At 35.9% G+C, this 25,169-nt stretch overlaps 1 protein-coding gene across 1 annotated transcript in view; it reads right to left on the reverse strand.

The window, feature by feature from the left end:
* EYS (eyes shut homolog) overlaps positions 1 to 25,169 on the reverse strand; it is a 610,207-nt gene that overhangs the window by 213,463 nt on the left and 371,575 nt on the right. The gene's annotated exons all lie outside the window — the stretch shown is intronic.

Raw genomic sequence — 25,169 nt, forward strand, 5'->3', positions numbered from 1 at the left:
GGGGAGAGGGAGGGGGCTTGGGTTTTTGCTTTGTATGATTTTGAAAATGGGGACAAGACTAGGGCATGCAAGGATATACCTCAAACTACAGATCAGTAAGTCCCAATTCCATTCAAGACAATGATTATGAATTACACTGAAGAACAGAATTAACATATATGTAAATGAATGCAATATGCAGGGGAATAGTTGAGAGGGTCTCTGAAAAGAGAAATTGTAACTCACAGAAGGAACACTGACTATGAGAAAAAGGATGTCTTGGCGCATATTCTTTGATTTCCAAAGGAATTTAACAAGTTTCTGTGTTAAAATATTCTAAAGTAACTCAGTCTCCCTGGGATAACAAGAAAGGCCTTCAATAAATTAGATGAATGGTTAAAACAGAAGCAGAAAAATTGTGAGCAAATGGTGAGGTTTCTCAATATGGAGAGTCCCTAGAAGTTCTCTCTGCAAGTCTGTATTAGGGTCTGTGGTCTTCAACATATTTGAGTGGCTCAATGTTTTCTGCACTACTCAGGACAGCAAAACGAAAATCCTGAGAACAGGATTTCACAATGCACCAAAGTGTCACAACATACAAAATTATAAGGCATGTAAGGATGATTATACATATGAGAGTTTCTGAGCAGGGTAACTGTACAGACCAGGGAACTTCAGTCAGGAAAACTCACTGTCAATGACAGACAGAAAAAAGCAGTGTGCAGATGAATAAAGAGTTTTCAGTTTCTCAAAATACAGAACCAAAATGACATGAAATGACATAAATTAGTGCGAAGATGAAAACAAGGTAAGGGGTTTGCTTTTCATGCAACTCAAAATTAAATTGTGGAACTCTGCCATAGCATGTTGTGAATGGTACAAGTGTAAATGGGGTTAAAAATCAATCATGTTAAAGGGAAGAAGAGCTGTCTCCCTCCCCGCAGACAGATAGGCTGCACAAGTAAAATGCAGCAAGGAGAATCGCTTTTCTGTGCACTGCTCAACCACTCTGGACCATAACACAGTGTGCCATGCCATACACTATAAACAGAATGAACTGGCCTTCCAACCCATGGGAGGGCTCAAAGAGTTCACTAATAGTTTATTGTTTATTTCCTTAGCAGCAAATGCTTACAGGAAGTTAAGACTTTAAAAAAGATATATTATTACACTGCAAAATGTGGAAAGTTATGTAACTATCTATAAGGTGGCATTTAAAGTCAACACAGCTCAAATTTGGCAAAGGGAAGATGGTTTATCTGTGGATTAAACACAGAGGATTACAATGAAGCTTCTTGGAACTTAAAAAGAAACAAAAATCTTATTAAAGAACTGGATGTGAACACTCTCCTCCAAGTTAAATTTGTCCATTAAGAAAACAATCCTATTTGATATTCCACAAGGGCTGGCAGAGGTTATATTCATATGGATTACAAACAATAGAACACTCTTTCTCTTCCTCCTTTTCCAGCCACTCTGGCATGGAAATAAGTGTGATGGACTGCCAAGATGGACATACACTCAGCAGCCTGCTTTTGCTGCCATCATTATAATAAAATATACCAGGTAATCTTCGAAGATGCCTTGCTCTACTAAGCTTCACATTTTAATTTTATAAGAGATGCTTAGTTTTTTTCCCAGCCTTTTATAAATAGTAAATAAAATAATTTTCAGTTTAACAGGACGAAGGATCTGTTATAAATTTACTACGAACACAGACAGAAATTATTACAGGATTCTGAGCTGGAAACTACATGGGACCTGTAACATTGCTCCCCTCCTGCCCCTCCTCCTCCCAAAATGAACAACTGAACAGTGTTTTAATATTGGCTGTATAAACAAGTGCAAAGGGCAGATACAATACGATTTTATGATAGCTACCATGCCAAGTTCATCCAAGACTCTGGTATAGGGAAAATTCACTATGTCAGCCTGTGGTCCATTTTGCACACTGAAGAGCAAATTATTTTGGAAATCAACATTTAGCTGCATACTTCCCCAAACACTAACAGTGAATATGTTAACAACATGGTTTCCTTCCTCTCACTACTGGCTGGCTCCCTAATAATTTCTCTTACATTGATATGGGTATATTTTGAAGGTAATGTTTTCCTGTAAATCAATCTTAAAATTATTACTTTTTTGTTTTTAACTAGAACTACATTATAAACATTTTGGTCAAACAATTACTTACATTTGTTCTGCTATGCTATCTCTACAAAAAAAAATCAATATCTTAGAGATATATAGGAATAAGAGCTATTGATACATATAATTAAAAATAAGTGGCTTTTATTCTTCTACTTTTGAGAACAGACACGTTTTGTGTATAGCAGAATATTAAAATGTAGACTTCACATGTAGTTGAGTTCCCTTCCATTTGCAGAAATACATCAATATGCTGACAAGCTGTAACACTTAAATTGTCTGAAAATGTCAGGGCCAGAGCAGCACCAGAAATTTAGTTTAGTAAAATTCGCTATTCACAGTCTATTCAGATATGTTTGACATATAGTAACCATGCTCTTTAAACGCCCTTTATACTTGACAAAAATGAGTAGTGATACTTACCTTGTAGGAAAAGTTCACACATATATGCCAAATAATTTATTAACATCCTTTACTGACTAGCCCAAATTAAGCTGCTGCTAGATAGAATGAACGTAGAATGAGTTCCTAACGAAATGAACTTACATGCTGTCAATTCACTACTGATTCATAAATAATATAATGAATTTTTGGCTTGTGATCTGAGCATTTATTTGAAAAGTATGATTAACTGGAAAGAACACAAAGCATAGCACAATCTTTCCCCATTTGTCTTGTCAAGAAAAGTGTTATGTATCTTAAATATTCTCACAATAGATATTACAGTGTACCAGAATACACTATTTAGTAATCTTCCACATCTTTGTGATCCCTGAAATATATCTGATTTTGGAGTCTGATTTGTAGAATTCCCTTCAATAGACCACAAAACTTTTTAAATGCAATATTTCAAACTTAAATAAAATAACTCAGGTGCACAGTTTGGAATACTCTAATAAAATCTTAACTTGTATTTACTAAAACCATGGTGAACCATTTGTAAATTAATAACTCAAAAAGCACCTCAACTTAGGTAACAGCTTCTTTACTCCAGTTTTGTTTTTTGCTAGTGATTAGAATCAAATGAAACAGTCATAATGAACTCTGAAATTAAGCAAGCCATAATTTAACCTCTGTATTTTCTTTAATTTTGCCATGAAAATTTGTCTAACCATCTTAGTTGTAAGCTGCTTGAAGCCTACTGCAACTGAACTTCACTATCAAGCTGACTAAAGAAAAATATGAAAATCAAAAGAAATATTTAAAAAACCCAAACCAAACAAAACAAAACAAAAAACCCCACATCTAAGTTCCATGGGTTGTGGTGGTAATGCTTCCTTCTAAAGAAGAATTTGTAATTTGTTCTTTAAACATGCCATTTTAAAACCCATTTTCCTCTCCTAGATACTGAATTACATACAGCACAAGACAGAAATATACAAACTACCAAATTAGCAGCAAGACAATCAGAATGGGCTTAATCCAGTAAAATATTATTCTGCCTTTATATTTCACTTACTGAACACTGAAACTTGCCTGCATTCAATGCAACGTTATATTATGGGACTTGTAGTTTCTTCAAGCCCAAAAGTTTTCAAGACTTTGTTAAAAATCAACATTAGTGAGTCAGACATCATCTTGCTGAAAAATGCCACTTGCTGATTTACATTTTTTAAAAATCAATTGATAAAAATTAAACCTTATTCATTTCTACTCTGGTAGTTCAAGCAAAATGGACAAGGCTTTCCATAACTACTAATGAGAGAAAGATGTACCTCCCTTTGAGAAGTCCTGCTGAAGTAGACAATGTCAGGGGAGTGTGTGTCTGTGATGTATCTATACTGTTCATTGCTTCACTTCCTAATATTTACTTTTAATAATATTTTCCATACTCAGTTCAAATTTTAAATCACAAGCATTTTTATTGTTAGATAATGGATTATAAGCCAAAGAGTTTAATGACATTTCAAAATGTGTAGGAAAAGAAAAAGTAGTATTAGCTCTCCAATAAAAGTGATAAAAGAAAGCACTTAAAATATGGGAGAGGAAATATTGCTTCAGCTTCTGTCCTGGTACTAGTGTAGAAATGGGAAGGTAAAATGGGAATATGCACTGGTAAAATTGCCTACATGCTATCATATCAATAAATTGGGTGAAACACAAAGGAACTGAAATCTTCTCCATCCTGACTCATACTGACTATGAAATGAAATACTATATAAATCTATATATAACACCAAAGTTTCATTCAATTAATTTTTAAATACAACAGATGATTTTACACTGATATTGTGATACTGAGCCAAGCATCCCAAAATAATTTTAATGAAGTTATACTAGCGCAACCAAAAAGGATCTCAAGTGGTAAGTGAAATCCAGATTTTTTTCATCTACCTCTACTGAATTTTTAAAATAATTTACCCTGAATCTGCTTTTATTGTATCTGCCATGGATATTGAATCCTATCACTAGAATTTGAATGAAACAAGAATGGTAAAGCATAATAATATAGGCAGAAGAAGGGGAGAAAATAAATCCCTAAACTGCTTAGTCTGGTAGAGGTTTACATTTCTGCTCTTCATGTCTCATTTGTTCTAGCCACTGAAATCAGGTGTTACAAAAGTAGTAACCATGACAGCACTGTGAAACCAGCTAGTCTATAGTTCTTCCAGTCCCATGTGCTGTAGAGCAGGTAACTGAGGCTATCCTCTCTCATTGGGTCTGAATTGGCAAACCATCTCCTGCACTGCTGTGCTTCACAGTGCAAACCAGACTGATCATCTGCCTGGTCCCACACTCAGGGGAAACCACAAAACTGATATTCACATTCCTCTTGCATAATTTCTTAATCTAAATTGACTGGCAGTTTAAATCTTGAGCATAAGAGTTTCACCGTAAATATTCCATGATCCTGACAGTTCTAGCTCAGAATGGTTCATTAAACCACGAAGGATTAATTAAAATCAGTAAGTCTGAAAGATTCAAGAGTACTGAGAAATTCGCTTACCATTTTTATGAAAGTTCATCCTTGGCCAGATCCTTATCTTTTAAACTTGCTCTTGGCTTGCACTGTAACAAGCGCAATGCAGCGTTTCAGAAGGGATATAAAAACTCTGATGTGAAGAAGGATATTTCTAAGCTTTGTGGCTAGAAATGTCTGCCCCTTTTGTAAACAATTTCAGTGTTTATGCTTATAACCATAATGCATAATTTGCTTACTGCATTTGTTATTGCAATTCTTAATAAATTCAATTACTGTAATTTATCTTTTCTCAATTCTTTCTGTTTTATGTGGTACAACACCTTGTCCCTGGGAAAGATGGAAAATATATTGGTCTGAGAGGACTAGAAAATGTAGAGTGAAATTTGGAAAATGGACTTACCTTTCTTGAATAGTGCAGACTCTATCAAACTGTGGAAATCAGTTCATCTCACTGCACTTCACCTTTGCAGAGTGACACTGAAGTCACACCTGTTGAACACCATGCTAACATATTACAGCATTCCAGCACTTACGGAAAGGTCCTCTGAGTCCATCACCATGAACTAATTTTCAATCCAAGTCAGTCTCTAGTCAGTCTCTGGTTCTGGTTCTTGTCCAATCAATAGCCAGTCACTAAAATCTAGAAACACTTAACCTGAGAGATGCTTGTATAACACAAGAGAGCACATGTGTTTATATGCTGATGGTTTCGGTGATTCTCGTGGGTCATTTTCAAGTCAGGGTATTCTATTTTTAAAGTAAGATTCAGTGTGAAACAGTGAATTATAGCTGTTGAGTTACGATAAAGGGAAGAGTTCTAACAAGAAGTTATACATCTGTCTGACTAGAAGAGATAACACCTTATCTAAAATAAAAGGATGTCTTCGAAATGAAAATATGCCCATAAAAATGAAAATAAAATAGGCTTTTCACAAAATAGGCTTTTCTTTAATGAATATATATGATATATGGTATTCAGAAGGGCTTAATTTTGTCAGACTCCTAAGAAAACTGAAAATTCTCTGTTGAAGAAGAGTGAGAGGAGAAAAATTTCTTTATAAATTTTCAGGAGATGTGCTTTTCTTATATCATGTCCGTACACTTTTTAGAAATACATGCAACTGGTTTGTCTGGTTTTGTACATCTTAAATACATTTTTTTCTTAGCACAATTTCTTAAGACAAGAGGTATTGCATGATAACAGTATTCCTCACACACCAGGTAAGGAATATAACAGCTGGCACACTATGCCTTTCATTAAATGCCTTCACTTCCCCACAATACTCCAGAGAATCCAGCAAGGCATGTATCAGGACCAGGTGAGAAGCAGTGGTTTACAGTGTTAGGAACATGGTAACGAGGAGAGCTGCCTTATACACAACAAAGATTTTAGGAGTATGTGGGCATTCCATGGCTACCAAGGTGTTAGACACATGTATTTATGTGATCAGAGGTGTATCTTCAGTAGACAGATCACATAAAAACATTAACCATAATGTGCCAAGATGGTGATGAATCCACAGACTTCCAAAATGCATTTAATTATCTTACTATGGTAAAACAGTATGAATTGTTGTGCTCTAAACCAAGTAAACTCTATCAATAACTAACAATTTAAAAATTTTATTCATTTTTAAGGAAGCAACTGACAGGTTATCACTCTTTTTTGTCTGCTCTGTCTTTCACTGCCTTGTGAAAGGCAGGGTTACTGCCCTTGTGACAAACGTAGTGGAACATGAAAGTACACCTATAATTCATCATATTAAGATAGATTTAGATTAATGGCAGTTTAACTTGGCACAGTTGAGAAGTGGACATATAATCTGGTGTTTTATATCTCTGAGGAAACAAAACTTTCAGTAAGCAGTTGGATTTGGTGACCTAATCCTTTGGTTTAGCTTGAATTTCCATTTTGAAAGATGCAGTCCTGAGACACTTATGACAATATGTGTTTACCTGGAGTTTTGAACTGTACTACCCACTCACTGCCAAAAACTGGTGTTGATTTTTGTGGAGCATTTCCTTTTGCTCTAGCTCTAAATTTATTTTTCCCCATCTTGACTTGTATACTATTCATATACTTAGCAAAAGATACACCTAATTCTAAAATCCTCATACTTGGCATGAGTTTCATGCTCTTAGACTTTGTCTAAAGCATTTACAAATTTTATTTGGAATTGACAGTCCCCAGGAAAACCATAGTAAGCAAAAAGATCAGGTTCACATGTAACTACATTATGCACTATATGATCTAGAGGAGAAATCAAACTATGTTCTAAAACCTGGAAGTTTAAAGTAAATTCTTCACTTATATGAAAGAAAACACATATTAACACAATTAAACATGCATGGCAGATTCTAAACTGCTTCTTTACTTGCTTCCATCACTCAGATTCTGGAAGTGACTTCTCTCCTCTCCCTCCCAAACATTGCTCTAAGCCTCAATGCTCACCTGTTCTATTCTTCTCAAGATGAAATCTTACCTCTTCCATTTTTACTATCAAGATACCTCAGGCTGTTATACAAGACAAACACCACAAGGTCAGCTACTTTCCCTTTCCAAAAATTCAATGCATTTGCATTCCTTTTCAAGCATATTCTTTCTTACTGAAAAAAAAAAAAAAAAAACACTTTCCAAAAGTCAAAAAAGTCAATGCTATTAAAACCTCTTTGAATCAGGTTAAAAAAACCCCCATGTTCATGCAATATGCATCCTACTAAGATAAAATAATTTAATTTTTCTATTCAGTCTTCAGAGAGATTACAAGTGTCATAAATAACTCTATGAAGATCTGGTACTCAGAGTACTCAGAACCCTCCTTTCCACTATTCTGCAGCCAATGAGGCTTCTACTGCCACATCAAAGTGCATCTGACCATGTGAACTAAATCATGTTTCTTCTCCTATCATTCCCTTAGAAGCAGAAACATTAGATGAGGGTAAAGAACCCTCTTCAGCAGACACTGATCCTGTATCCTACATCTCCATAGTAGCAATCAATACAGGATGCTAGGAAAAAGAACAGTAACAGATCACACCATAGCTGAGGTTTGAAGGCACCTCTGGTATGTCTCCTCTTCCAACCCCCTACTGAAGAGGTGTCACCTAGAGCCAATTGCTTGGGATCAAGTCCAGACAGGTTTTGAATATCTCCATGAATGGAAACTCCCATAAAAATCAGAGCAACTTGTGCCAGTGCTCAGACACCCTCACAGTGGAAAAGTTCTGATATTCAGACGACACCTCCTGTGCTTCATCTTGTGCCCATTGCCTCTGGTTCTGTCACTTGGCACTGCTGAAAAGAGCCTGGCTCTGTCCTTTTTGGAGCCTTTCTTCAGATATTTGTAGAATATTGGTGAGTTTTCCTCCAGAGCTTTCTCCAGGCTGAACAGTCCTGGCACTCTCAGCCTTTCCTAACAGGAAAGAAGTTCCAGTTCCCTAACCAACTTTGTGGCCATGTACTGGTGTCTCTCCAGGAGCTCCATGTCTTGGATTGAGGAGCCCAGAACTGGACACCCTCACCAGGGCTCAGCACAGGATAGAGATCCCCTCCCTCAACATGCCGGCAGTGCTTCTCCTAATGCAGCTCAGGATACCATTAGCCTCCTTTGCTGCAAGGGCACGCTGCTGGCTCATGTCCATTTTGCTCTCCACCAGGACCTCCTGGTTCTTTACTGTAAGAAATCTACATACTCTTTCCTGTAAAACTGTACAAACCACAGGATGCCTGATGATCTCAGATATTTCTTCATTCATGTTAGTAGAAGACTTTCCACATGATGATTTGGTTATTAGAATTTCAGTGTCCATAATGAATAAACTTTCATATATGAATACACACGCACATGCACATGTACATGTTCACACACAGTGACACAGAGGTTTGCATTCATGCACTCATTTACATTGTAAACCAGGAATCTCTTTTAACTAAACATCTGGATAATCAAAATCCCTCTCCTCAAAACCCATTAAAGGATTCCAAAGTACTCTGCTGTATGGACATACAAGATGGACAGTAGGATCGTAGAATGGAAAAACAATTTTCATTTTCACAAACTGATTGTAAGATAAAATCAGTAGCATTATTTTTCAGATCTGGCTTACCTCTGAGCTCAGTAATGCCAAACATTGTTAGATTATCTGAATAGTCAGGATATTCCTATTATTTCAGGTTTACATTGGCATTTCATCTATAATTAACTTGTGTTACTTTTAAAATACATTCTATGTATGTCCTTTGTTTTAATTTTACCTCTCTTATTTTCTTCCCATGCTATTCAGCCCATGCTATAAACAATTGTCTGTAAAGCAGCATTTTGTCACCTGGTATAAGAATCTGCATAATGAGATGTGACACAATCACATATAACTTTTTTTCTGTTACTATTATGCACAAAGAGCTTGCTGTATTTCTATATATGGTTCTCAGAAATTTGTAATCACAAACACAGTAAAATAAGTAAAATCCAGGTAAAGAGAGAGTTTTAAACCACAGAAGAGAGAGACAGGCATCAATAAAGTAACTTATCTGTACTCATTTTTTGCTTTCAAAAAAATTACCATTCATACTAATAAAATTGGAAATTAAAGATTTTGTGCTAATGTTCCCCACAGTTCCATTTCATTAAATGATTCTTCCTCCTGCTATATTCTTTCATTTCCAAATCTCATTTCATTTAGGTGAAAAAACACAAAATTATAGTTGCATTTCCAATGTAGAACAGCTGCCAGTTCCTTTGTTCTGCTCTTTTTTTATGTTGCACACCAAGAATCACAAATTTACAATGTGATCATCATGTTCTTCTCTTAATAATGACTCTTTATGTTACAGCAGCTTTGTCAGCCTCTACCTTCAGAGCAGAGTGCATTTCCTGCTGGCTTGGCAAATGTCTTGTTTGACCACTGTTCAGGCTGAGATATTCCCTGCATGCCCAATAGCTACATTCAGAAGCTTAGATTAGAGTGAAGTCATTAAGCAAACAGCACTGAAGGGCTTATTTGCCAGGGATCAGGAATAGCCCCCATTTACTGCAGTTTTCTATAAAATCTGCCCCTGCTACATTGTTTGCTATTGGGAAAAGGAATGAAACAACACAGCAAAATGTCAAAGCTGTCAAGAAACACGAAGTCAATTTATTGTTACTGAAATAATGGAAACTGCTACATAGAAGATCAATGAGAATGGGAGATCCTCTACTGAGAATGAATGCAGAGAGAGATTGCTGATATTATTAGAGTAGATTCTAGGCAAAATCACGTAACTGTGTGGCTAACTTAGCATGCAAAACAGAAAACCAAATGCTTTTGAATGTGATAGCTTCTATTCCTCAACAAAACTAAACAGCCTAAAAAAAATGCACCCCACAAACGTTACACTGTAGATTGATAAATGTCAAGGACACTACAGAAACACTAATCACCCAGATTAACTCTGGAAGGAGCAAACAAGAATCAACATAGTTTAAACAGAGTCTAGACAAACAAAACCACATCTTCAGTAATGGTTTTCTTTTTTGGAAGGAAAAACCACAAAATTAAAGAGATCAGATAAAGAACTGAAAACATCAAAGATGGAAGGTGTGAAATTTCCTTAATTAAAATTGCATGAGTGTCTAGCAATCACCTGCTGGAAGAGGGTACTGGGAATAATGAATACACAGAAACCCACACACAAGGAAACAGCGAAGAATATAATATGTGTTGGAAGAAGAAAACATAAAGAATACAATATCTGTTGGATAAAAGCATAAATAATATAATATATATTGGAAGTACAAAGCATAAAGATTAAATAAAACTTGTCAAAAACTCAAACTGAGTTGGACCTTACACAAGTTTCAAACACGTAGAGGAAAGAAGAGTGACAGACTACAAATGAGAAACAGGACCAAATTACAAATACTGCAGCTGTCACCAAAACCCTTTGTCATATTAACACTAGAAAAACAGTGCTAAAACTAGGGTCAGGGTTTTCCTAGACAGTGGTGTATCAGTGTGATTTTGTAATAGGCTGCATATTTCACTTGCTGCTATTTAAAATTAGCATTATGGTCCCTTAAGTACAAAATTTACACTGTTAGAAAGATAAAATAAGATTGGTTTCCATAATGAGCCAAAGAGTGGGTTCTGATTAAAAAATATAAAAAGTTTCTGGGTCACAACCCAGATGGAAGACAATAGGCATCACAGGAAAATAGCAGACTGCAGTTTCAGCAGAGAAGCTGAAACTACTCTTTGGAGAAAAGAGCACAGAATCTGGGCTCAGAGATAATGAAGAAGAAAATAGGATCAAAGAAGATGCAAATTCACTAAATTTCACAAAGGAAGTGAGAAACTAAAAACCCACCTGCAAGATCATGGTGGGTGGGTGATGCTCATCTAGTAATGTTTCTTCTACTTTGTCTGACTTCACTCTAAGCTTTTATTATGAAGACATTAAACATTCTAGTTTCTAGACTATTCTACCAAAACGTGGGATGTTACTTATTTTGAAGACTTTTGGTCTTTGGTTAAAGAGATCCATGCAGAATATATCCAGAGAACTTCCTGCAATTTAGGTCAGATCAAGAGGCTACCAACTGTGAGGGTATTTATGCATCCTTGTGTTAAGATTCCAAAAGAAAACCCCAGATTTGAACATTCATTTCACTCAAAGATTAGGAAAGTTATATAACCTCGTATGATTATTTTCATATAAAATATGCAAAGAGGACTTCTGGCTGCCCTAGTATTTCTTTATAAAGAGGTTGTTAGTTTCTTGCAGAAGGAATGGTTCTAACCAGCTAGTCAGGCAGGACACTCACCTCTGGAAATACCTTTAGCACACTGAATAGTCAGACCTACAAATTATCAATGATACCTAACAGAAGTAGAAGAGAAAATTCTGTGTGTGATTTTTTGTGAGCACATGCAAATCAGCCACAGACATCCCTCTGAGGTGACAGTGCAGTTGAGGGAATATAGTGGGTAGAGCTCAGATCAAAGATAAGATCCCTCCACTGTCTTGCTCCCAACCCCCATCAGGATGATAGAGAGAAGAAGGGGAAAAGTGAGCAAACTGGTGAGTTGTGATTAAGACAATTGGGCAAATGAAGGAAAAAAGCGATGCAATCACCACCAGCAGGCAGGCGCCCAGCCAGTCCCTGAGCAACAACTAATTTGGAAAAAGGTCTTTCCATTTTATCACTTAGTGTGATGTTACATGGTATGGGATATCCTTTTGGTCACCCAGGATCAGCTGTCTCAGCTGTCTCTCTTCCCAGGCTCTTGACCACATCCTCTCTGTTCACTGAGGAGTAACAGCAAGGAACAGAAGGAATTGATGCTGTGTAAACCGTGTTCAGCAACTGCCAAATCATCTCTATGTTAGCAACACTGCTTGGGTCACCAGTGTAGAACACAGCACCATACAAGCTGCTCTGAAGAAAATTAGCTGCATCCCAGCCAGATCCAGTAGGGAGATTAATACATATTGACACACTGCATTTATCATACAAAATTTCAAATATACATTATAATGTAGTTGATGCAATGCTTACTGTGAGTCATTGCATGAAAACACAATTGCCACTAAAGAGGTTAGAGAGATACAAAGTCATACAAACACTAGTAAAAATGGTGACAGATGTAAGAAATAAAAATCCAAGATACTGTACCAGAATACTGTAAAAAAAACTGCTGTGAGAGCAAAGATTTTTTTTTTTATTGTTAACAATTCAGGAGGCACTACATGGTTATGGAAAATTAAATAAACTACCTTAGTGTACCTCATAGCAACGTGGATGTTTTTGGTAACTGAGTTTGTATTTATCAGAAATGGCAACAATTTGCTTCACTTCCCATCCAAAGCATAGAAGTTTAATTGGTAAAAGTAATTTTCAATGGGATTTAGCAACAAATAGTCTTTTTTTTTTTTTTCTGAAGAGAAACTCATGGATTTGCATTTTAATAGGATGAAGTTACACACCCAAAGCTTCATGTTTGTGGCATAAATCTCTGCTGCTGAAAAAAGTTTGAGAAAAATCACACATACATAAAATAGAAACAGATGAATATTCAGATCAGTTTTTATCTATTAAAAAGTGATAAGAATTTTGCATAGCATTCTTTTTGTCTCATACAGATTGAGTATTGTTAGATTGCTACAGCTGTTGCCTCAAAGTTTACCTTAATCAAAAAACCAAGTTAACAGAGAGTAAATTGATAGTTAAGGAAGATCAGCTCTTGATCTTAGCTGTGTGCTGCAGAGAATGCATAAAGAAACTCAAGGCAATATTTGAGCAGTGTCATCAATTGCATAAAGAACCAGTCTTCAAGAAATGATCCTGCAGTTGCCAAATACAGAATGAAAGAGTGGGTGACAAATCTAGGGAACTGTTGGTTGAAAGGGTTATTTGGGTAATCACAGCATTAGTTGCCTGATTAATACATACATGCTGTCAAATGTATCTCTGCTGTCAAGGAGAGAAAGCATCAAAAAGACACTGAGAGTTTTATCCCAGGACAACTCCCATATCAGTGCACACATCAAGATAAGGTATCAAGGAGATGTCTTGCCAACAAGAATGGGCTGTAGCTATTGCCAGGATCCTGTAGTAATGTGCAGGAACTGTGGAATAATGAACTGGCAACATCAACCATAAACTGAAGACCTTAACATCTGATCAACCTGGCAATCATGGGAAAATTAAAGTCCTCAGAGGTGAAAGACAAAAACTGATCTTGCAGGCCTGCCAATATCATTCAAAGACAAATGATCACCTGGATTTGAACTTTCAAATTCATAAAAGCAACCCTCATGCAAGTTCAAAACACTGCTATCCTTTTTAAAATGTTCTTCAAAATAAGGAAATAATCTCCACAGAAGCAGAATCATATCTCTGTGCATAATCAAATAATATCTTTGCAAATCACTGAAACAGCATCTTTTTCTGATAAAGTTAAGGTACTTTTGCATGGGGTCCCTGTGAGAGTTGATGAGCAAAAGGCCTGGGATGACATGACAGGAAGGCATTAAAAACCCAAAAGAACTGTCACAGTTCTTTCAGACTTTTCTTATATAAGAGATGTTCCAACCCCTTGATAATATTTCTCTCTACTGGAGATGCTGCAGTAAGTCCAGATGTTTCCTTTACTAGACAGGTACAGTATGGGTCCCATTAATTCAGATACAAACTCACCAGTACTGAATAGAGAGGAGGAATCCCCACCCATGCCCTGTGAGGATGCTTAACTGGCTCACAGACAGCTTGCTGCCCACCAGAAATCCAAGGTTCTCCTTGGCCAAGCTGTGCTCCAGTCAGCTGACACCACAATGTGCTTGCACATGGGATTATAATTCCTCAGTTGCAGGACTTTGCAATATTCCTTTTTGAGGTTAATGGGATTTCTCCAGTCCCATTTCTCCAGTCTGTTGGAAGAAATGGAGCCCATTTCTCCAGTCTGTTGAGGTGCCTCTGGACAGCAGCACAGCTCTCTGGAGAATTAGCCACTTTCCAGTCTTGAATCAATCTTAGATCTTTCTGAGGGTGCATTCTGTTCTGTCATCCAGGTCACTAATGAAGAAGTTGAACAGTATTGGACCCACTAGTAAATTCTGGGGCACCTCACTAGTTACTGACCTCCAAACCAGACTTTGCATCACTGATCACAGCACTCCAGGCCTGGTCATTCAGACTTTTTTTAATCCATCTCACTGTGAACTTCTATATCCCCCTGTACTTTGTCAGTTTTTCCTATGATGATGTCAGAGGAGACAGTGTCAAAAATTTTACTGAAGTTGTAGACAGCATCACTGCTCTCTCTTGTCCACCAAGCTATTTACCTAACTGCAGAGACTGAGGGGCTGGTCAAGTATGATTTCCTCTTTTAAATCCATGTCAATGACTTCTAGTTACTTTCTTGACTTCCATGTGTTTGGAAATTGTTCCCAGGAAGATTTGCTATATCATCTTCCCCGTGACTGAGGTGAGATTGTCTAACCTATGGTTTTGCAGATCATCCTTCTTGCCCTTCTCAAAGATGATGATATTTCTTCTCTTCCAGCCTTCAGGAACCTCTCCTAACTGCCATGACCATTCAAAGATAATTAGCAGTGATCTCACAACAGCACCAGACACCTTTCTCAGCACTCCTGGATGCAATCCATTAAACCTAGAGACTTACATATGACCAGTGTGTTTAAGAGATCCCTAACCAATCCTTCTCGAAGAATCACAGCATTAACTAGGTGTTGAGATCAAGTCCAACCTATGACCTAATGCCACCTTATGAATTAAACCATGGCATTAAGTTCCACATCCAGTCTTTTTTTAACACCTCCAGGAATGGTGACTCTGGCAGTGTTAAGTATTTCTTGCTCCAGAGTTTCCCTCTGGTCTTAGGGACCTAGTATTTCTTGCTCCAGAGTTTCCCTCTTGCTCCATTCCTGAAGGCTGGTTTTATGGTGTCCTGGTTTCGGCCAGGACAGGGTTGATTTTTGCAATAGCTGTGAGGGGGCATGGCCAGGACCCTAATGTCATTCCATACCCACTCCCATCATTACCAAGGGAGATGGAAAGGAGCTTTCTCTCACTTCCCAGAAAAGTGTTACTTCAAGTTAAAAAAGCTTGTGGAGCAGAATGCTCCAGTACTTGTTTATTGTGGAGCATTTCATCTCAGTGCAGTATGACGTGGTTGCAGACATTCTTGTGTTTTAAATGCTGACTGAGAGGAAGATCTTGAACAGAATCCCTAAAGGTACTGGAATAGAAACAAATTCTGGTTTCACACAGGAATACATGACATGCACTTTCTATCAAACAGATTTTTTTACAGTATATCTATTTATCTGAACATGCCCACCAGTTGCTTTTAGAAATTGAATTATATAATACTATTTTCCTTTAATTTATCTTCTGTTTCCCAAACTCTTATTTCCCTCTATAGGAAATACTAGTCAAAAAAAAAAAAAAAGAAGAAAAAAAAAAAGAAAATATTTCTTCCCTACTAAACAGAAATCTGAATTCAAATTTCTTATTAAACTCTCCAAATACAGAGTTTGTTTACATCTCTCTACCCCATATGTTTTCTAGAAATTATCTCAAGAGAACAAGACAGAAAAAATTTCAGTGATGCCTTAGTATCTGTCTTTTAATTTGCTCAGGTTTCTATGTGATTAGCTTCAAGCATTTAGTACACACCAGTCTGAATTCAGGCACTGAAATTATGAAATAATTAAAATGCTTCTGAGAAAAAATACTTCCATAAAGCCATATTCTGAGGGGCTTTCAGTGAGATAGTGGCACAACCATCATCATTTAAGATCAGCAAAATATTTGCAATAGTTTTTTTTCTTTTCTTTCAGACTCAGAATCTTCAGGAGTTTGTTTTTCCCATACACACAGAGCTCTGGTTATTTCAAGCTGCATAAAAGAGCTTCTAGAGGACACAGTTAAAGCCAGGCATATCAAAATCTCACATAAACAAGAAACAGATATAACCTCTTTGGCTCAGCATAGTGATTCTGCTGAGAATTTTGGAGCACAAACTCATTGCTCTTAATGTTCTGATCCAGTGTGGCTGCTCTCAGCCAAGGCCTGTTGCACAGATGGCCCTGGGCCATGAACTTCTTAAAGTTCACTGGCTTCTTTTCTGCAAGAATATAGTGTAGCTATAATATCACCATTTTGAGTGATTTGTAGATCTGTAATAAGTATAATGATCTTGGCATTTTAGCATTATCAAATGAGAGTGAATTCCATTTTTAATCTCAGTTATAGTAGTCAGTTTGTATTGTGAACTGCTGATATATTATATATGTGGAATGCAAATGCTTTTTTTTAAATATAGAGATGTTGACACTAATAAGATTTTGCACTTTTTTGAAGCACAGCCTTGTCAAAGTGATTCAATATTTATAACCTTAAGGGTCCCCTTTAATTTGATGCAGAAGATAATCAATGAGAAAAAGACTTAATTTCTCACCAGCAATACTTTCTTGTTTGTGGACTTAGCACAGTGAAGGATATTTTTTGATTTCTCAATTGAATTTATTTTGTTATGGTGTTAGGAGACTTTATTGAAAAGTCTAATACACATTTTATTAATATAATATCAGTATTTGCATTTTATAATAATATAATATTTAATACATGCATATGCACTTACATGAATATTGCATATATGAAATTATAACTTTGCTAAATCAACTCTAGTGAAATTTAAAATACAAGCAGTAAAAATATCACAGAATACAGCTGGAGAAATATATATTTTCACAATCAATAAGTCTGATATTATAAACTTCAAAAATACTTCTCTTAATATCTTCCTAATAAAATATGAAGTGCAACCAATAACTAATAAAATCACCCAAATTAACATAACTTTTCAATATAGACTTATCAAGAAGCATTCAGGAAATGATATTGAAAATCTTTGCACTTACCTTTATGTCTCCAATTTTATATATTTGATATTATAAATTTGGACTTTATTAGACATATTAGAAACATTTATTGTACATTTTGATTAATACCCTAGGTTTAGATTTCACAATAACTAGCAAAATTCAAGATTTCTGTGATCTGTAAAGCTGTTCTTGTTTATGAATCACACAGTACTAATAATGATCTTCAGCAAGAACTCAAACATGTTTCAAGTAGATAAATTAGTACTGAATGGTCCAAAACACTTACATGAATATATTCAGATATAAGAAAAAGAATTTACAAATCCATAAAATGGCTATAAGCATACTGAATAACCTAATTAGAAAAAAGCAAATAAAATGTGTCACTCTTCACTACAATGCTCCCTGTGCATACCTCTTTCCTATAAGTTAATATCGCAAATGCTGCAGTGTCCAAGATCACCATCTGCAGCCTTTTCAACACAGATTGACTTGAAAAGAATAACACAAGCCAGCAAAACACTATTACAGGAATGTTTTAGCTTTCCACTGATGGTATCACTTTTCTGTATTGTTTAGCCTTGAAGACCTAACAAGAACACATTTCTAGATGGTAAAGGCTACCAGCAGACTAATAACAAAAAATCCTACAGGGCAGCATTGGATATTTTCAGCAAAATATCTCAAGTCTCCTATCTATTTATTTTTTGATCAATGGATTAGGCAAGACTGTCTATTACCATTATATAGAAGACATAATTACAGAATACTGGAATTAGAATAAAGTTGATTTACTAATATAATTCCATTACATTTTTCTCCTTGCCTGCAAAAACCTTTTTAAAAAAATCAAAAATTCACATTCAATTATACATGACAGAACTAAATATGTTACCAAAACTGTAATAGGAACATTTGTGTAATAACATTTCTCTCTGCTAAACCACTAAACCATTATTATTTTCAAAAGAAAAGTAACTGCCTATGAAAAAATACTTGAGTTCTAAAAAAGCAAAAAAAGCAGTAAAACAGTAAGAATATGATAAAAATCTTGATGGTAGAAATACAAACACTGGGATGTTATGATGCAAGAGTAAAAATAAAGAAAGGTGCAGGCTGCACCAGAAAAAGGTAATATAACAAAAGTAGTCAAACAAATATATACAAACTGGCACAAATAATTTTGCACTAAATTTTCATGCAAAATGAAAAATATTATATTAGATCTATATTATATATCACCAAGATGATGATAGTATTTGTTAAATACTATGGCAGGTTAGAAGGGGTAAGGCAGAAAGGACAGTAATAACAGAGTTTAATTACTCCAAGCCGTCTGGTAAGAAATCAAGACAAAATATGCTGAAGGGACTACATTTTTTGATGCTGTAAATAATATTTTTTTGGAGCCATTAGAGAAACTATGAGAGATATAACTCTAGGCAGATAATATGTTTTAATATGTCAAAATATAATAAATAAACCCCCCCCCAAAAAAAAATTAAAAAACCCCTGACTATAATATTTACAACTTCTGTGCTCTTCTGGGAGAAAATCACACTGAAAAAGCCACCAGAAGGTTTAACTGCATCAGGACAAGGTTATTAGGGATTAAAAAAAAATAAATAGAAAGCTCAATGGGTAAAATACTTGCAGGTTACAGAAGAACACTTCTATAGAGTTCTGCATATATATCTCATCACTGCATATGATCAAGTAGAAAAAAAAATCAAGCATAACTTTAAAAAAAATAAAACAAAAAAGAGAGATTGATTGTCAAAGCAGCAGAATAAAGAAGACTATTAGTCAACATTTTTCTAGCCAAAATATGGGTGAAGGTTTAAAAGGGTAAATTAATTCCTCTTTAAAATGTTCAGGGATATAGTTTAATTTTGGCTGAGAAAAGTACTTAAGCCATAAAATCATAAAAATTTTCAGGCTGGAAGGAATCTCACTAGATCTTCTGGTCCAACCTTTCATGTAAAAGGGAGTTTAGATGAGATTACCTAACACCCTGTCCAACCACATATTGAAAACCTCCAGGGACAGAGATTTTATCATCTTCCTGGGGAGGTTGTCCTATGTTCATCAAAACTTTCTAATATGTGAAAGCTAGGAAGCCTGGAATTGTGCAAAAATATTAGATAACTTTTTAATTAAATATGTTTGGTAACCATATAAAGAAAAGTGGCAAATACGATACCAGCAGTTCAAAAGGGACTGTGAAAGGCCAAAATGATGGAAGCAAACTAAAACCCAGCAAATCTATTTTCAGAAGAAAATTCCTGAATGTTGTATTGAATAATGTAAGTAGCAGAAACATGGGACAATGTCACATAAAGAATCTAAAATTTTGTTTAAGGAAGATATGCTTCTTTATTAATATCTCTTGAACATATCAATGGTCTTATATAAGAGGGTCACCCAAACACTGAGCCAACCTAATTTCCAAAGATGCTCTGACATTGTTCCCAAGCAAAAGTTCTAAAAGAAAATTAGAAATTGTGGGAAGTACAGGAAGGGGGTTTCTTATGTGGGTGGTGAACAAACTGAATAAAAGAAAAGACAAAAATTACCAATACCAGTTGAGTTTTCACGCTGGTTAGATGTAACAAATATTGCCCACTGATTCTTATGCTGTTAAACACATTCACAAATTATCTGACAATATAAGAAGTACTTATGAAAAAAACCTGTGCTGATCAAAACAAACTATTCAGAACAGGCAAAACATCTCTCAAGTCAAGAGACAGGACCCCGACTTCAGAGTAATGCTTAATAATATAAGAAAAGAGCCTGCAGACCACGGGAATCTAAAGAATAACAAATACCAGAATATGTGGTAGTAGCCAATGAAACATTGACATGTAGAAATATTTTTGATGATGTCACAAATATTTATTTATTTTATAAAAGTGCATAAATATTTAAAATATCTTGAGTAACAATAAGTGGTGCTCTTAATTGAGATAAGCATTCAGGTGATGCAAAGACAGAGTCAAAGCATATCCTAAGTAGGACACTAGAAAGTAAATACATGTCAGGATCTAAGGCTGTCATGCCAAGATTCAAAAAGAAGTCAGATTCTCCTTAGGATGCAAATTGCATTTCAAATCAACAAACACCCTGAAAGAGCCTTTCTGAATATTGTAAATCACAAACTTGACAGCAGAGCAGACTTAGAAGTTGTATAATGTATGTAGGGAAAGTCAAATTAAAAAGGGAGAGGCATAAATATAAGAACAAAAAATTTCATCCTATTTTTTGAAAAATACAGACTCTGGAATTTATGCAAACAGGAACAACTCACAGTTTCAGAAATGTAGCAGTAAAACCACAATGAGATTCTGGATAAAAGAGTCAACACTGTTAATTTTCATTTTCTGTACCACTGCAGAACCTTAAACTCCACTGCATAGCTACTACAAACTAAACACCTGTATTTTACTATATCTAGGGGGAAGACTAATGCTTGGCAGCTGGCTTCCACTTAGTCTATCATTAGCTAGATCTTAAACTGATGGATCAGATAATTCCTTAAATTATATAGAATATGAAATATTCTTTGGATAATTTCTAGGCAGATTTATGATCTAATGAGAAAAACCCAAAAACCTATAACCACTCTCCCTAAAAAATTATTTTAAACAGCATATGATTTGTAATAGTTAAATATGGAAATTTCAGATATGCTGTGGAACAACAGTAAATGTATGGACATTCAAGAACTGCCCCTGTAAGGTTTCAAACTACCCATTCTTGCTTATACCGCTATAGCAAACAGCTGCAGCCATGTAACAGTCTAGTATACTTTGGAATCCTGTGACAGATTGGATGTTCTTTCCTTTGTTGGCTTCCCCAGAATCTTCTCACGCTGAATGCTGCAGCCCAGGGACCATTAATTGGGTCAGGACCACTGTAATTTGCTCACATCCAATGATTACTGTAGCAGGATGCTAAAGGATCATGTACATATTATATTATTATAAATTATAATGTGAAAGCTGCTGTCAGAGCCCAAGATTTATCAGATAACGTGAATGCCAGATAATCAAATCTAAGGCACTGTGCACAGATTGTACTAAATTCTCCCACTGCTTTGCAATGCTCTGGCAAGGGAAATGGATCATAAACTGTTTCCAACTAGACAGTTACAGAGGGGTTACTGTTGTGTTAGTCTATGGAAGCACAGCAGCTGTAACATAGAGCAAATTGCTTTTGGATCATTCTAAATTAAGGGTCTGATTCTGTATTTTGTAACACCTGTTTCACATTGTCCATTTCTTCACTCAATGCCACTGAATTCTGTGGATGAGTTATTAAAAGAGAAAGAATGTCTCTTTGTATGTTTTAGCAGTTGGTTATTAAAATGTTTAAAACATTTTTATCTACATATGTATATGTACTGGGCAGTACATATGATTCTGATGTCACGTTGTCTCTTTTTCATATAAAAACTATATGTGTTCTTACATATGTATAGTGTATTTTACATATTTGTATTTGAAGTACAAGCCCGTTAGACTACTGTGTCTGAGTCTTTATATATATAATGATTTCCACCTCACCTTCAACATTAACACACTATGATCCTGAGCGCATCACTCAATTATCTGTTGCCATTTCCCCACTGGTAACATATTGAAGTCCACATATGTATTCGCGCACCTTCCCTTTAATCTTCTATCTTTATTTAGAAGATTGCTTTCCTGGTACAGAAGTTTCTTTTCCTTCTTAAACTTCCCTGTTTTAATGCTTGCAAGGTTTAATTATAGTGAATGGCTTGAGTTGAAAAGGAATATGAAGATATAATGACATTTCACATTCTCAATACTAATATACAATTAAGTCTAGAAATATAAATTACTGGAACAATTATAGCAGCAGAAATAACAGTATTACTGCAGTCAGTGCTACTGCTGTAGACATTTAAAAACAATATTTAATTTCCTTTTGAGTGTACCAATCTTCTCTGCAGAGAAAAAGCTATTGTAAACAACTAACAATACTAAAACTAGCATGAAATTAATTATTCTGAAACATGTCTTGATATTTCAGAAACAATACCTTTTCTCAATTTCTGATCAGAAATAGGGCTTTTTTTTCTGTCTTCATTTTCTGTTGATTTTTATGTTGTAAAAACCAGTGATCATAAACAGCTTTAAAACCCTAATGTTTTAAAAAGAACATGCTATTCAACTGTTCAAATTATTTTGCCATTTACCTGCGGCAAGTCTGAACTATTCCATCACATTCTTTAATAAAGAAGTAGGATAGAATACAAAAATAAGTAATAAACTAAGCTGGCACAGAAGTGAAGAGGATTTTATTCACTGTGGTGAGACAGCAGGACAAGATATCTGCCAGCCAGCTATTTAGAGTTCAGCTTTCATTCTGACTGCTCAGCAATGGCTTCCTAGACTGTCAGATAACTCCACTAAACTTTGCAAAGGACAGTTTACAGAGTCATAAAAACAATTTCTTGCTTTGCATAAAACAGATTGCAGTACTTGAACGTGGATGAATTCATTTAAGGTGTTTCAGTGCATGTATCTGTTGCCTTGATTTCTACCCCCATTTTCAGATCCTTCAGAAGTCATACCAAGCCAAATACCTTTTTCCATCTTTGGTCTGTGGATAGCTAAGAGAAGTGTAGATGTGTAGGAGGAAGAAGTGGCAGAGACAAACTGTTATGGTCTGACTATAACCCCCATTTTCCATCCTTCTCTGCCACTCAGAGATAGGAGACCAAGTTGGGAGTGAAGCTGTCTGGGACATGAAGTAAGGATTATCCACTGCCCTCCCCTTGCCCACAGGGCCAGTCTTCTCAACAGGGAATGTAAGCATACTGATCAGGCAGTTTCCCTTTGGTAAATCCATGCTGGTTGTTCCCAAGGACGCGCTTATGCTTCATTTGTTTCTATATTAGTATCAGGAACATAATGGTGCCATTGACCTGACTGGCTCGTGGTTAGCTATCTTCCTTTTTAAGATGAACATAACATCACATTTGTCTTTTTTCACTGTCATCAGAGGCTTCCTCTGATTGCTCTAGGCTTTCAGAGGTAATGGAGAGTGGCCTAGTGATAACATCAGCCAGGGGTGCATGCTTATAAAGTGTCTCTCTGAATCCATGGTACTTTATATGTCTGGTTTACTTAAGTTGTCCATAACTTTATCTTGCTCTTGTGTTTCTCACCACCAGTCACAGGCACTAGGACTGAGATCTGGGAGGTCTGAGAGCAACTGAATAGTGAAGAAATATATTGGGTATTATGGCATTGCTTCCCCAGATGTCACAGATATTCTTTTAAATGCATCACTGCTTGAAGGTAAGGCTCTGATCTCCTGAAGAGACTGTGGCAGAAACAAGAGAAATCAGTAGAATTGTTGTACCTTGCCTTACATGTTAAGTGCACTCTGACTAAGGAATACCAAATAACAAGCATACAGAAAACAAGAAGAAATATGTGGAAAGAATGCATGGACATTTCAGAGCTGATTAGGAAAATGTATAGGAAATCATCAGAGGAGACAATATTTTACCCCGAGGGCTTTATAGGTCATCTCAAACTTCAATCAAAATGAAACTTAGAGGAATCTATCTTAGAAATGAATCATTTAACATGAGTCAATTCCAGTAATATACGACTCCCCTGTCAACAGTTTCTGGTACTGACAGCTAAAAGTTCCTGTTAGTCAGAAACTGAAGAAGTCTAGGGTCTGAAGTCACTGCTCTCTGCAACTCCACAATATTGGAAGGTAGGAGAGCCAGAGTGAGCAGCAGAGTGAACTATGAGAGAAGGAGCTAAAACAAGACAATGTATTATTAGGGGAATACTGCAGATATCACAAGGGTCATTATCAAACTTGACTCCAAGAGTGATCAGAGCACTTGCCAGAAAAAGCTGAGTCTCAGCTGGAGCAGAAATCTCCCTTGAAGCAAACTGCAGCATGAAGGTCAGAAACAGACCTGTACTGTTTCAGGGATGAGGAAGGTTTTACAATAGAAGCCTGACTGCCTGGGTCTAAACTGATGGAAAAGAAACTTTCTGGAGTGGTTTCCTACTGCTGGGTTTGAAAAGCCCACATAAAGAGTACTTGGACAGGCAGTTCTCCATTCCCTGACAAAAGGGAAAAAACCCAGCCTTTATAGGCTATATTTGTCTTGGACCCTACAGATTTTGACAGGTAGGCCAAGGAAAACTGAACTTCTCTGAAGCTAGAAAAACATTAAAAAACGAAAAATTAGATACTAAGATCAAAGTGAATACAACAACTACAAATATGCAAAGAAATTTAAGTGAAATAAAGGCTGAGGTCATCTCAAACAGAAAGAAAGCTGCAAGAAAGCTCAGTGGAAAACTAAAGAGGCAACTGAGAGAAGAGGACATATTTTTGCCTTTTTGGGGAAGTTATAGGAACATATGCTTTCCAAGTACTAATAGAAGTTAAGTATCACCAGCTTGAGCACTTGTATATGCCTCACATCTACTACCTAATTTAGATAATTAATCATGAACCACAACATCTCACCTATTAATCCTGCATTAAGTACAGAATTGAACTGCAACATTCTCAAAGAAGGAATGACAGTCATATCCTCTGCTGAGGATATGACAATCCAGTACATACAGGCAAAATTTTTAGCAATACATTATCTGTAAACCATTATGTTTAATTTCTATTTGAACTTCCTTAATGTAAATTTATTTTTCTGGATTT

Source organism: Pyrgilauda ruficollis, unplaced genomic scaffold (genome assembly GCF_017590135.1).
Source record: "Pyrgilauda ruficollis isolate IOZ18807 unplaced genomic scaffold, ASM1759013v1 scaffold40, whole genome shotgun sequence".
NCBI classification, from domain to species: domain Eukaryota; kingdom Metazoa; phylum Chordata; class Aves; order Passeriformes; family Passeridae; genus Pyrgilauda; species Pyrgilauda ruficollis.